Genomic DNA, 13,163 nt, shown 5'->3' with positions numbered 1-13,163 from the left:
GAGCGTGCACGCGCTGCTCTGTACATGTGCTGCGTCCCGTTTCCTACGTCTCTTCGACGGAGTTCGATCCAACGGAGCCACGGCTTCGATCGAACGCCTGACCCGGGCGAAGTCGCGCGCGCGGTCGCCGCCGCGAGGGTTCTGACGACGTGTGGGTGTTCGCAGTTGATTGTTTTATTTATTTATTTGACTCTGGTCTTCTCTATACGCGCAGATCTAGGAGAAGCAGGTGAAAGGTGTGACAAAACGCAGTTGGGCGCCATTTTGTGGCGGTTAATTCTTTCTTCCTTTTAGTCTGCTCTTATGCCATTGGTAGTTGGACTCGTGACGTCATGATTAGCAGCTGAGCAAGAAGAATGTGATTCGCCGGGTACAGATTGAAAGCGAAGCTAAACAAATAGGAAGTAAGCAGCAGCAGTACACGTTGAGAAAAGAGCCGTTACAAAATAGGGTCTGTGCTTAAAGATCACCCGCGTACAGGCCCCTTGGAGGAATATGTACAGCCAAGAATAAACTTTGGATGTTGATGACTAGGTGAGGTGGACAAGAGCAGTATTAATATAAAATCAGATATGTATCACAGAGAGAGAGAGAGATGAAGCTTTAATATCTTGAGTTACACACCGCGCCTGCTTTACAGAAATTCCCGTTAGCATTTGATTGACCACTGACTGATTGATTGAAAAATGAATGGATTAAAGTTAAGAGACAGGAAGGGAACAGAGTAATAGGTTAGGGAACGAACGGGAGTTAATGATACGCTAGCTGAAATCAGGAAGAGGAGGTAGACAAGGGCAGGGCATGTGAGGCGGCGAGTGGATAATTGCTGTGTTTAGGCTGCTGCTTAGTTTTTAGCGTCTCGTAGGTCCCATTAGTATGACCTGCTGTCATTGAATAAACAGAATTAGAAGGAAGAGAAGAAATGAAGAAAGTAAGGAAAGAACTAAGAACAAATGTATGAATTGAATGATGAGTCAGTCAGTCAGTCAAGCAAGCAATTAATGAAAACCATGCACCGAAAGATTCACGCGAAGTCCATCGTTCATTGCCCGCTGTTTCGAGGCCGTCATTGAAGGGTGCTTGACGAAATGTATACGCTCCCTTTTCCATTACCAGCAATTCGCAACAAGCGCTTCTAGTTCCCTTGGCTGACGCCATGTGGCGCATGGCTTTGAACATTAAAAAATAGTGCGGTGACATCATTCGTGACGTAAGAAAGAAAGAGGATGACCGAGTGGCTGCAGAACAGAACGTGGTGTAGCCCGCTAGGCTTAGTGCCACTGCATGGACGCTGATCGGAATTCCTGTTAATGCGCTCGTCCGAAGAACGCAGTGTGCAGTACGAATGCAGTCTAAATGCAGTGCAAAGACTGCCCTCTCGTTTCTTGAGACATAAATTAATTCAGCCTCTTCATTTGTTCTTCACAGCACATGTGCAATATGGGACCAGTGTTTGTACATTTTTCTTCGCTCCTTTTTTTTTGTTCACACCTTACGTGATGCGCATCTTGGCGAGTTCGACCATTCTATACTACATTCTCCCCAGGAGCTTGGCATGGAATAACCGAGAGCGCTACGCGTACCTGCAGTGCTAGACGGTTCTATCGATTTTTCGGCACGCGCCCAAGTCATCCACCTGATGCGTGTATATACTGTACGGTTAAAAAAAAAAAATTTACGGACACTTTTCTGTTTTGGCGCCACATCTCAATACGTCGGCACTATAATAGTCCAAGTGGGAGCCTTGAGTACCTCCGTCATTTGTGCCCTGATAAGCAAATTTGGAGCTAAAAGAAAAGAATAGCAGTCTACGACCATTTGGTGCTAAGGGCGGCCTGTAAAGTAACTACGCCACGAATCTTGGATTTAGGGGGGCTTTGACAATATCGGTTTATTTCGATTTTATTACCAATCGCTCGGTATAACTTATAGCCAGGCTATATGAGTTGATCCGCTGCTCAGAAACTGGCGGGTTCGATTCCCGGCCGTATCTAGCTAACACCATCTATATGACTATATTTAGTTAGGTGGTGTATAGCTACAGACGCAAGCAAGTCCAAAAGCAGCCAAAAATCTCGCTCTCTGCGAAGTGGAAGGCGTTCGTATATTCTTCCAATTCCACTGACAGTCTGTTTCTCGCCCGCGCTCTGGTAGTTGCGTTTTCGCAAGTGAACGTTGAAGATTCACACATGGTCGCAATCCATTACATCCACCCTCTCTCTCCTACCTTTCACTCCGCACTCCTTTATTCCTTTCTTCAGGACGTGGTTCAGCTGTCCACCCCAGGACAACTACTGCGTCTTTCCTTACCTCATAACAAAAACGCTTTTCGAGTTTTTTGGACGGACGGACGGACGGACGGACGGACGGACGGACAGACAGACAGACAGACAGACAGACAGACAGACAGACAGACAGACAGACAGACAGACAGACAGACAGACGGACGGACGGACGGACGGACGGACGGACGGACGGGGACGGACGGACGGACGGACGGACGGACGGACGGATGTTTCCGAAAATATTTCAATGCATTTTAATATCCAAAACATACCACTTCCTTTTAATAAGAGTGGTGATGGCAGTCACCTTGCCACCTCTGCAGTAAGCATAACTCTTAAATTAAAATTTCTACGAGACTTCTATGTCACAAGACTCGCCATTTACAGAGAAGTAAATCATCCTGTTATAGTCAGTCGAAGTCGGTCCTCAAAGCAATACGAGCACCTGATGGCAGAACTATCAACAAACGGCATGCCCGAAATTGCTGCCGACTTTACTACGGGCTGCCCATTTGCAGAAACATCAACTCCGCATTCAGTCGCGAAGAACCCGCGCCCGCAGTTCTGCACTGTCGAGCGAGCAATTGAGAACCGTTTCTCAGGGCAGTCACTCCGCCGATTTTGACAAACGGTACCGCCGAAACGACACCGCCGCAGCTCTGTTCGCGCGCTCGTAAATTTTGCGGCTGAAGAGTACAAGAGACCGAAGTGCAAGAAGCACAACGCAAAATAAAAAGGAAGCGCGCGCCGCCTCGCGGACCCCGGGAGAAGCTCGGCGTTTCTTTTTTCTTTTTGGATTGCGCAACAGGCCTTTCTGCACAGCGGCCTAGTGGAGCTGCGTAGAGGCGCCGGCCACAGCTGATCGAAGTCTGCTCGGGCCCGGCTGGGAAAGAACCCAGCGTGAATATCGCGCCCAAATACCGGCATCGTCGATTCATTCGAGTCAACCCAGCAAACCAAAAACCTCTCAGAAACGTCTAGCTAGACGTCTCTGAGAGGTTTTTAGTTTGCTGGGAAACGTGTATTCCTCCATGTGTTCGTCTTATTTCTTTGTTGTTCTTTTGCTTCCTACTGCCTGCGCGATGGCTTTCGCGTTCGCTACTGAGCAACGAGGTCGCGGGATCGATTCCCTGCAGCAACGGCCGCATTTCGGTGGGGGCGGAATGCCAAAACACCCTTGTGCTGTGCGATGTTAGTGCGCGTTAAAGAACCTCAGGTTATCAAAACTAATCCTGAGCCCACCCGTACAGGAGTTCCTGCACTTCGTCCCTTCCTCCACGCCTGGATTCAGGAGTTCACCGAGAGTCTGAACCACACCTTTAATAAAAAGGTGTGGTTCAGACACACCTTTCCGCATAAAGGTTTTCCTTTGGATTTCTTTTTCGGTCAGTCTTTCTCTCCTTGTCTTCATTTATTTCCGCCCTTCCCTGCTTTCTTCGTAATTATTTTGGCTCGTTTAATTGTTTATTCACCCCGTCATCCTTCCTTCCCCACTTATTATTTGCCTTCTGCATTCTTTCATTCCTTGTCGTCTGTCGGTTCTTTTCAATTCGTTTTTTCCATCGTTTCAAAGTTTCCTTACTTCTTCGTCCGCTCTCTCTTTGCATCGCCCGTAGAAAGCAGAACGTTCAGGTATAGTCATGAGTATGCGCTGTCCCTATACGTTGTCGGTCTTGGTGCATATGGATTCAGAAAGTGACGCAAGAGCCCACCCCTGACTGAAGAATAGTTTTCGAGGTGACAACGGCGGTTGCGCGTATGCTATAGTACTTGCGGGATCACCGAAGCGTGCTGATTAGGGGTGAGCGAATAAAAGTTTTAAGGCGAAAGCCTTTAATGGCTCTACTGTCATCTGTCCGTTAACAAAGCGTGTCACACGCGTTCAACTCGGGAACTAAAAAAGATAGAAGAAAACCAAAGGTTGCTCAGATAGAGGAGGAAAAAAATGAACCTAGAAGCCACTTTTGATGACTGTAGAGTAATTGGTTGATTAATTGTAGGCAAAAATGTCGAAATTGCGTCGAAATAGCGCGGACGTCGATATAGCCACGGGAATGGTGGGGCGTCACTTCCACCGGAAGTCGTCACGGCATAGTGAAAATTATCACAGAATGGTCGGAAAAACATCGGATTTGTGTCAAATGAAATGAAAAAATGTGTAATTAAGCGTAATTAACACTTAATATCCTCGAAAGATGTCGATATAGCCACAGGAACGGTGTGACGTCACATCCACCAGGAGCCGTCACGGCATAGTGTCCTCGGCTTTCGCCTCTCAACACTTTAGTTGCCAAAGTGTCCTCGCAATTTTTTATTTTAGTTTAGCGTCACCCACTGACCGAGAGATTCAAGGGGCGTTCGCCTTCTTTTCATGCACACTAGCATCCAGCTGTTCCCCTATCCTCTAAAGAGATAGGATCATCTTACGGTAAACTTTCTATTAATTTTGCGATCGTTATGGTGTACGCCTTAGAAACTCCTTTTTTGATGCTGAAGGTGACAGCGAACGAACGAACGACAAATTTTAGTAGATGACAGGGGCGAGTGTTTAGACCCTGGCCTCTGACGTCAGGCACGAAGACAGGGTTTACTAAACCTGGCTGAACCCTCTCGCGTTGCCCAATATTGAAAGCCGTGTGTGCGAGCAAAACGGCTCAAAATCCTAGTTCCTTCCCGCACAGACCGATCACGAAAGCATGATGTGCGACCTGTACATATATTTATATTTATCATGTAGATATGTAAATAGATTTATTGACAGTTTACCCCTCCCCCTGTCCTTTCTACTATCCCCTCACCCCTTTCCTTTCACTTCTACACACTGCCTGCTATCCTTTATTTCCGCTGCCCCAGCTCAGGTGCTTCCAGGTGCGATAGCAGATGCCGGGGTAGCAAAAATTATTTTACCTTCCATATTAAATGCATAAATAAAGCCGCTACTACTGCTACTACTACTATACCAACTTCGTGTCGATTATTCGAAAGCTATTCGAAAACTTGGAAATGGACGCGATTCGTTTCAAATGATTTCGAATCTGCACTGCTTGATTCAATTTTGTGAATTGGATAGAAGCATGATGGGTTCGCCGTATGAAAATTTCGAATATTCGCATACCCCTACCGCTGGTCAAAAGATCACCATGCAGAGTGCGCGAATAAAGGTGTATGGAAGGTATGGTATGGTATGGTATGGTATGGTATGGTATGGTATGGTATGGTATGGTATGGTATGGTATGGTATGGTATGGTATGGTATGGTATGGAAGTTACACATGGGCCAAAGTAGACAGCTCTGGCTGACAGACAGACAGACAGACAGACAGACAGACAGACAGACAGACAGACAGACAGACAGACGGACGGACGGACGGACAGACAGACACAGACAGAGACAGACAGACAGACACATACAGAGACAGACACAGACAGACAGAGACAGACACAGACAGAGACAGACACAGACAGACAGACACAGACAGACAGACAGAGACAGACAGACACAGACAGACACAGACAGACACAGACAGACACAGACAGACAGACAGACAGACAGACAGACAGACAGACAGACAGACAGACAGACAGAGAGGCCAAAATCTGAAGGTACATTTATAATTTTTCTAGTACCTTGTCCATTTCCATATGCACGATTACCTCGTATTGAAGTTCCATGTGACACAGACCCCTTTTTTTCCTCCGTTTGGAGAGTTCATTTACGGACTCTCTGTCGTTCGTGAAGTCGTTAAAAAATGATGTTTAAAAAGTATAGAGGAGCTCGACAGGACCAGCAGAGTAATTTCTTGGCCAAGTCATAACAGTAACATGCTCTCGCGAACACTAGCTGTGTAGCCGTCGCGGTAGAAATGTCCTGCTTTATTCGTCATTGTCTTCGGTTCCCTTTGCGGGCACTGCAAAGAACACCGTGTTTCTTGATCTCTTGGCAGAATGGGACGGTATGGATGTTTCAGAACATGTACGTGCGATGAAGATCACAAGGTGAGTAAGAGTTGAAAGAGAAAATAGGAAATGCTGTTCCCGTACTGGGTGCCCTGGTCTGTAAGACTGCAATTGTGCCGCTATTTATTTATTTATTTATGGGGATACCGGATACTTTCGTTTCATGTTCATTTGTTTGAGTATGTGTATGTTTATATGCCGCACAAAGGCTTGCAATGAGTATGCTTAGTTTTTATATAATCAAAAATGCGTTTTTTTCTTTATGTCGCTAGCTCAACTGTCTGCCTTTACTTAAAGTAAATGTGTACTTTCTAGTCTAGTCTAGCTTTTTTGGTGGAAAATAAAAATTATTCTTATTATTCCACAAGGGGGAGATTCCTGAGGACATTAGCACCTTATGGGGCGACTCTGAAGTATATATACAAGAAAGTTCAGATGTAAAAAAATGTAGCAACTCTGAAGCAGCAGACGCAAAGGCACCTCAAAAATCCGCAAAACACTAAAAAGATAAGTACTTCGTCGCATCAGGCAAAACATAGATCAAAATACAGGGGAGAAAATTATGACAGGGTTATCAGCGACTGTATCAAATTTAACGATAAGAATTTTAAATTAGAACAGATTTTGTAATGATTAATGCTCATGGGAAATTTATTCCAGGACGCGGAAGTCTGCGGAAAAAATAAGTTGCGGAAGACATGAATGTAACAGCGCGTTTCAAGAACGTAACAAAAAAAAAATCACTATCATATCGCTCAAAAACACAGTATATCTCGAAAAACAGTTCGCACTTTTCCGCCAAGAGTTTCTTTAACCGCAGACTTGCCGACTACATGAGACTTCAAACTTGTAGGAGATTACCGTTACGATTATGCCGTGACGACCAGATTTCGCCTCATCGGTAGCAGTCAGGATTGTAGACTGTTTGGGAAATATTTATTGCAGTAATCATACGCCAGCCAAAGCCTCCGTGTTAGAACTGTTTAACCTCGCCACGTGAAATGACCCTTGCCATCATCTTTCATGTTTCTCTTCCCTTGAGATCCGGTGTCAAAGTTTCCCAGAATTTCAGGTACCATGTCAACTAGCTCCTGATAAAGCACTTATTCCACTATTTACTGCGAAAAGTTAACGTAGTTCGGAACACTGCGCTCACTACGGCATTGGTGTGCGCACGCGCAGTGCCACCTCGGAAGTTTCCGCGCATGCGCCGTTGGCGAGAATTTTACCGACGCAATTTTATTCCCCGGACAATCTCTGTACAACTATGCACGAAGCAACGACCACCTGTGTGCACAAGCATCTGTGGCACAAACTTAGGTTAAACTTTGATAGGCTGTCTGTACAAGGAGGGCTGTAGAGAGCCTACAGCACAGCTTCAACAAAGGCTTCTTCCCTTGAAATAAGGCCCCCATCGGCGGCCTCGCGCACTCCGTCGTCGGCTGGATTTCACTCCATGCGCAAGCGTCGTCCTTGGCTGCTGAGAGAGAGGAGAAAAAGTGAGGAGGAGGAGAAACAAAAGGAGGAGAGATAACGCCGCTGCTGCTCGTCCTTTCCCGCCGGCTCGGGGGGGCTTTCGTACAAAAGCAACTTCGGCCTCTTTTCTTTCTTTTCCTTTCTTTCAACCTTTTTTTTTTGATCTGCTCTTCGCCTCAGGCACTGTCGGTGTGCCGTCTCTCTTGCCCTCTCCTTCGAGGTCTCCATTTCTCTCTCCGGGTACGTGTGGGCGCGAGCGTATACCTCGTGTTTTAGTTAGGGCGAACGCCGCGCGGTGGCGCGACCAACTCAGGCTATGGATCGATGAGCGTGTAGCGGCGCTGCCCTTTTCCAAGGGTGATGAAGAAAGACGGAAAAAAGAAAACAGAAATGTGACGTCGCTGCCTGCCAGCCGCCCGGCTGTTCCTCACAGCGCAAGTTCCTCGTTGTCGGCTCCGGGCAACGCAGTTGGAGCCGAGAACGGTGGCTGGCTGCCGCTGCTGCTGCTGTTGCCTTGTGCGGAGCCGACGCATGTGCTCCCGTTATATGTTGCGGTGCGGCCGCAGCCTGGAAGCTGGCTGGCGCGCTTGCTTCGGGGCTGGAAAGGTTTTTCTCTGGGTGAAATAAAATGAAGGGTTTAAGTAGGGCTGGGTGATGATTCTTTTCTTCAACCACTTTTGTTCTTTTTTTATACACCACGCACGGACGAGGCCAATCTTTAACACTTTCCTTGTACCGCCGATCGAATACAATGTTATCCTAGTGGGGTTGGAAGAAGACGAGGAAGAAGTAGACCAATACGCTAGCCTGAGCAGGCGGTTATCCATTTGTTATCGAGAAGAGGAAAAAGTTTCAGTACAATGTTATTCAAACTGTTTGTGATGAGAACAACGTAGCGTCGATTTATTTCGAGGACTTCTCTCCATCTTAGTTTTCCTATGCACGCCGAAGAGAATTTCAGATTAACTTTTCTTTCTTGCTATTGGTCTAACCCACGCTTGATGCCGGAGTCGATGCCTTATATTCACCGCTAGCAATCGGCCACGACGTCACAGTCGGAAGCAACCAATAGTGGGTGAGCACAGGAATCAGTAAAGGGAACGGTAGTTACAAAATTTGGCTGCAGTGTTGCAACCGAAACGAATTAGATCCAACTGCGTTTACCGAAAAGGAAATGCTTGAGCGGTCAGGATTGTTTAATACTGCCTCGCAACTGAACACAAAAAAGAAAAAGCGAAGTCAGACGAAGATACGGTCACCGCAATCATTGCTGCGAGTGTTAGTTGACGCTATCAACTCGCGTTTTTCGAAACGGGATGAATGCTTGTGGAAATGTGCTGCTCTGCACGCACACAGGAATTCTCAGTTTGCGATATGTATCAGAGAAAAGGAAAGCTAGAAAGCTGGGCGTTTGCAACACTACAGCCGGTATTCCAACAGACTTTCAGAGGGTTATATATATCTCGCGCGCAATGAAGGAGCTCCCTCATCCGTTCAAAGTGCTTTTAAAAAATTTTCGACTCACAACGTGCCCGTCGGTGTTCATGTAGAGCAGAAAAGCTTGTTTATACATTACATACCAAATGCGTTAACGTATGCACAATGAATGCCATTCTATTTTCGTATTACACCGAGCTTACCACATAGCTAGTCCAGCAGATAAAAGCGCCCAACGCTGTAGAGAAGATGCTTTCACGTTCGGTGCGCTGGGCGTGCTGCCAGTTCTGCGAGGAGTGGTTTCGATTTCGGTTTCGTTTCCGAAACGCTGCGCGCGCTTCAATCGAAAGTCGATAAATGTCCCGGATTGTCCTTTTGTATGATACAGGGATTTCGTTGAAAAATGTGTTGCGCTATCTCACAGAAAGCGCATGGCTCTTGTCACTGAACATTTGGAGTGGCTTAGTCTTGTTTTCTGTTTTCTCTTTTTCGTAGCGTTTGTCAGCGGTTTGAACAGCAGTGTTTTTTTACTACGGTGACGTCATACACTTAACTGTAACTCCCATTACCTGTCACGCATACCGAAAACTGCAGCTGGCATGACATTGTTTGAGAAATGATGTAGCAAAACTATAAAGATGCAAAAAGTGTGGGAATGCGGATCACTTTTTGGGCGTCAGAGTAAAATACATTTAGTCTCGTCATGATAGTGAATGGCAGTTTACCAATATTCCTCAAGAGAAAAGTCTACAACAGCTGTATCTTACCGGTACTCACCTATGGGGCAGAAGCACGAAGGCTAACGAAAAGGGTTCAGCTTAAGTTAAGGACAACGCAGCGAGCTATGGAAATAAAAATGACAGGTGTAACGTTAAGAGATCGGAAGCGGGCGGAGTGGGTGAGGGAATAAACTCGGGTTAATGACATCCTAGTCGAAATCAGAAGAGAGAAATCGGCTTGGGCAGGGCATGTAATGGGAAGCCAAGATAACCGCTGGTCCTCAAGGGTAACGGAGTGGATTCCAAGAGAAGGCAAGTGTGGCAGGGAGCGGCAGAAAGTTAGGTAGGCGGATGAGATTAAGAAGTTTGCGGCGACACGGTGGCCGCAACTGGCACAGGACAGAGTTAATTGGAGAGGCATGAGAGAGGTTTTTGTCCTGCAGTGGGCGTAGTCAGGCTGATGATGATGAGTTTCGTCCACTGAAGAAGTAGGCCGTACTCTTGCAAAGCCTGCATATGCAAGCTGAAGCAATACTGGAGGAAAAAAGAAACCCAAGTGCGGGCTCCAGACAACTTGATATACGAGAGCGGAAGCTAGCGCCAATATTTCGTCGGCGCGGCAGCTCTTGCTTTCGCGTCGGCAATCGGAAGCAGATAGCGGCAGTGGTCGCGATAACGCGGCCATTCTTTTGTCGCCGCCGGCGTACCGTCACGCGCTCTGATGCGATACGGACGACACCCAAGGTAACTGAGGTACCGGGACTCTGCGGTGCAGTTGGCGAAGCCTGGACGGGGAACGATGCGTAGGCCGCAACATCGCCGACCGCCCGAGTCACTTTGTCTCTTCTGTTTTGTATTCTTGCAGTAGTAGCTCCACCGTGCGACTATACAACATTATAGCTAGAGTGCAATCCTTCAACAACCAGCTCCACGTTTCTTGCGGCAGATCACATCTTCTGTCGACAGGTTCCACTCAGAAGTGTTCCACGGGAGAAATGGATGTTTGTAAATCTGCCCAGAATTAGATATCTCGTACGGTGGTTCCAAGTACTTTCAAACATTAATTCCAGTTTGGTTGTAATAAATATTCTAAAAACAATTTTATGCAACTTTTGTTTCTCTGCTACCATGCCCTATTATGTTTGTGTGTCGAACAGCTCTGAGCAGTTCAGCTGAGCGCCGCAAGGTGGCGCGACACTAGGTTAACTTCTGAGTTTTGCCCTATTACAGCGGCAGCTTATGTTACGTGACTTCCTCGATCTCGCATTTTTCCCTCACCCGCCCATTTAGCAATAACTCACCCAGAGCTGTTCACGCCAGAGTGGAGCCCCAAAAGATAATTTCCACCACATACTCTACATATGCTAAGTTCCAGCCACCATCAGAATGGCTACTCACTGACTTCGAGCGATGGGGGGTTGCGGTGTCCAACTCCGACCCAGCTGTCCAAAAAAAGCTGGTGGGATGGGCTTTGGAAGTCGCCGAGCGTCACATACTGCCAGGCACTTCACGGGGCCAAGAGCCAACCCAAGAATAGTCTAACATAAAGCTCAATGTTTATTATAGTCTACCATCACCACCACTAGTCCACACTGGAGCAGTTGGAGGTCGCGCTGTCCAGCGAAAACCTGGACGGTCAAGTCCAGTTGTTTGTTCAGATAGGGTATACGCTGCAGCCGTGGTAACTGGAGCTCTTGACTAAGGGACCCTCCCACTAGACTCGACATTGAATGCTGTCCAAAGCAAATAAAGTTTTCCACTCACTCACTCACTCACTCGGGACACGTGGGCTATATAACACGACCATGGAGGAAAAAAAAACTAAGGAGGTAGCGTGATGTCACGCGGCCAGCGTTCGCAAGCCGAGTGTTCATGAAGCCGTTTTCTCCCTCAGTTTCTCGCTCTCCGAGTCAGTCCTTTATGTTTTGATTCTGGTATGTTTTAGTGCGCACGTATGCGCGACCCGCGGCGCGGGCGTCTACAGCAAGGAGGTTGATCTACAGTCAGTCTGCCGCGCATATCCGCGCATGCGCGCGCGCAGCGGGGCTAGATTTTACCGCATGCTATCACGTGGTGTGATCACGGGGGGACACACTCTCTTTTTTTTAATATATCTTTACTTGTTAAGACTAGGCTTCAAGGTTGTCGCCAGACGCTCCCTCTTCAGTTTTTTTTTTCCTCCATGAGCACGACGGATTCGCCCCGGGAACCAAATCGCAGCCGCCACAGCTCGCGGCCACACTAACTCATCGATCCGGTATCGCTACCGCCGGTATCGGTATCGATCCGGTATCGGTATCGGTCCGGTATCAGCGGCGGTATGATCCGGTATCGCAGGCATACGGCAACATACTGGACACGTCATCGGCACCAGGAAGCGCTTCCCTACCCTTATGCAAAACTAAGCAGGGAGCAGTTGGGTCCGCTGGAGGCAACTGCGGACAAGCACCTTCCAGATAAAATTTACCCATATACCATATACCGAGACACATGTCCTTGGTTCGGAGACAGATCAAGACTATGGCGCACACAACATGAGGCTCTCAGAAAATAAAGCAGTACCACAAATTGTGGGTTTCTACGTGGACACAGGCCACCACCCACCGCGGGTTCGAGCTTCGCGCGAGCCAAGGGCCCCGATCAGCCGTCACCGCACACACACACTGGGACACCGATGCAGCGCACTCAACCTCCGCTGGGAGGAGAGCGATTCGCCGCAAAGAAATAGGCCTCCAAGTTCACGAAGGAGACGTTTATTCACATCGTCCTCCAGCTGATACACACACACTCAATAGTCACCCCGTCCCGGGGGCGCGCGAGGAGCAAGGCTCCGCTGCGCGCACGAAGCGACTCGAGTAATGCGCACCGCTAGCACGCCGCTGCAGGAGAATGTCCCCGCGGCAGTGCTGTGATCTCTCTCTCGTGTCGACCGTTGGGCCGGTTGCGAGAGAGAGTGGGCAATCAACGCAAGGTACGCCTGTCTGAGGTCGCTGGACCCCGCTGGACAGGCTCGAGCCGCTGCAGGTCAGAGGACACGTGCGGGCGAGCTCGAGTATGCACTGGTCCGAACGGCAAAGGCCGGCACGGACAAACAGTAACGTACGCACCTTACGCTGTCTCGGAGGGATCTCTCTCTCTCTGGGCCCCGCTCGGACGGTCGCGCGGCGCGCGGCCGCCCAAAGCGGGGTCCCGAATTCCCGCCAAAAGGCGCCAATGGCAAAGGCCCTTGGGGAGCCGGGGCGGAGCTGTGGCTAAATGACAGTGATTAGTCACCCAGCCGCCTCTCCAC

This window comes from Amblyomma mixtum, chromosome 8, assembly GCF_055824585.1.
Source record: "Amblyomma mixtum isolate Tamu chromosome 8, ASM5582458v1, whole genome shotgun sequence".
In the NCBI taxonomy this organism is placed as follows: Eukaryota; Metazoa; Arthropoda; class Arachnida; order Ixodida; family Ixodidae; genus Amblyomma; species Amblyomma mixtum.
Note: the sequence above shows the minus strand (reverse complement) of the source record.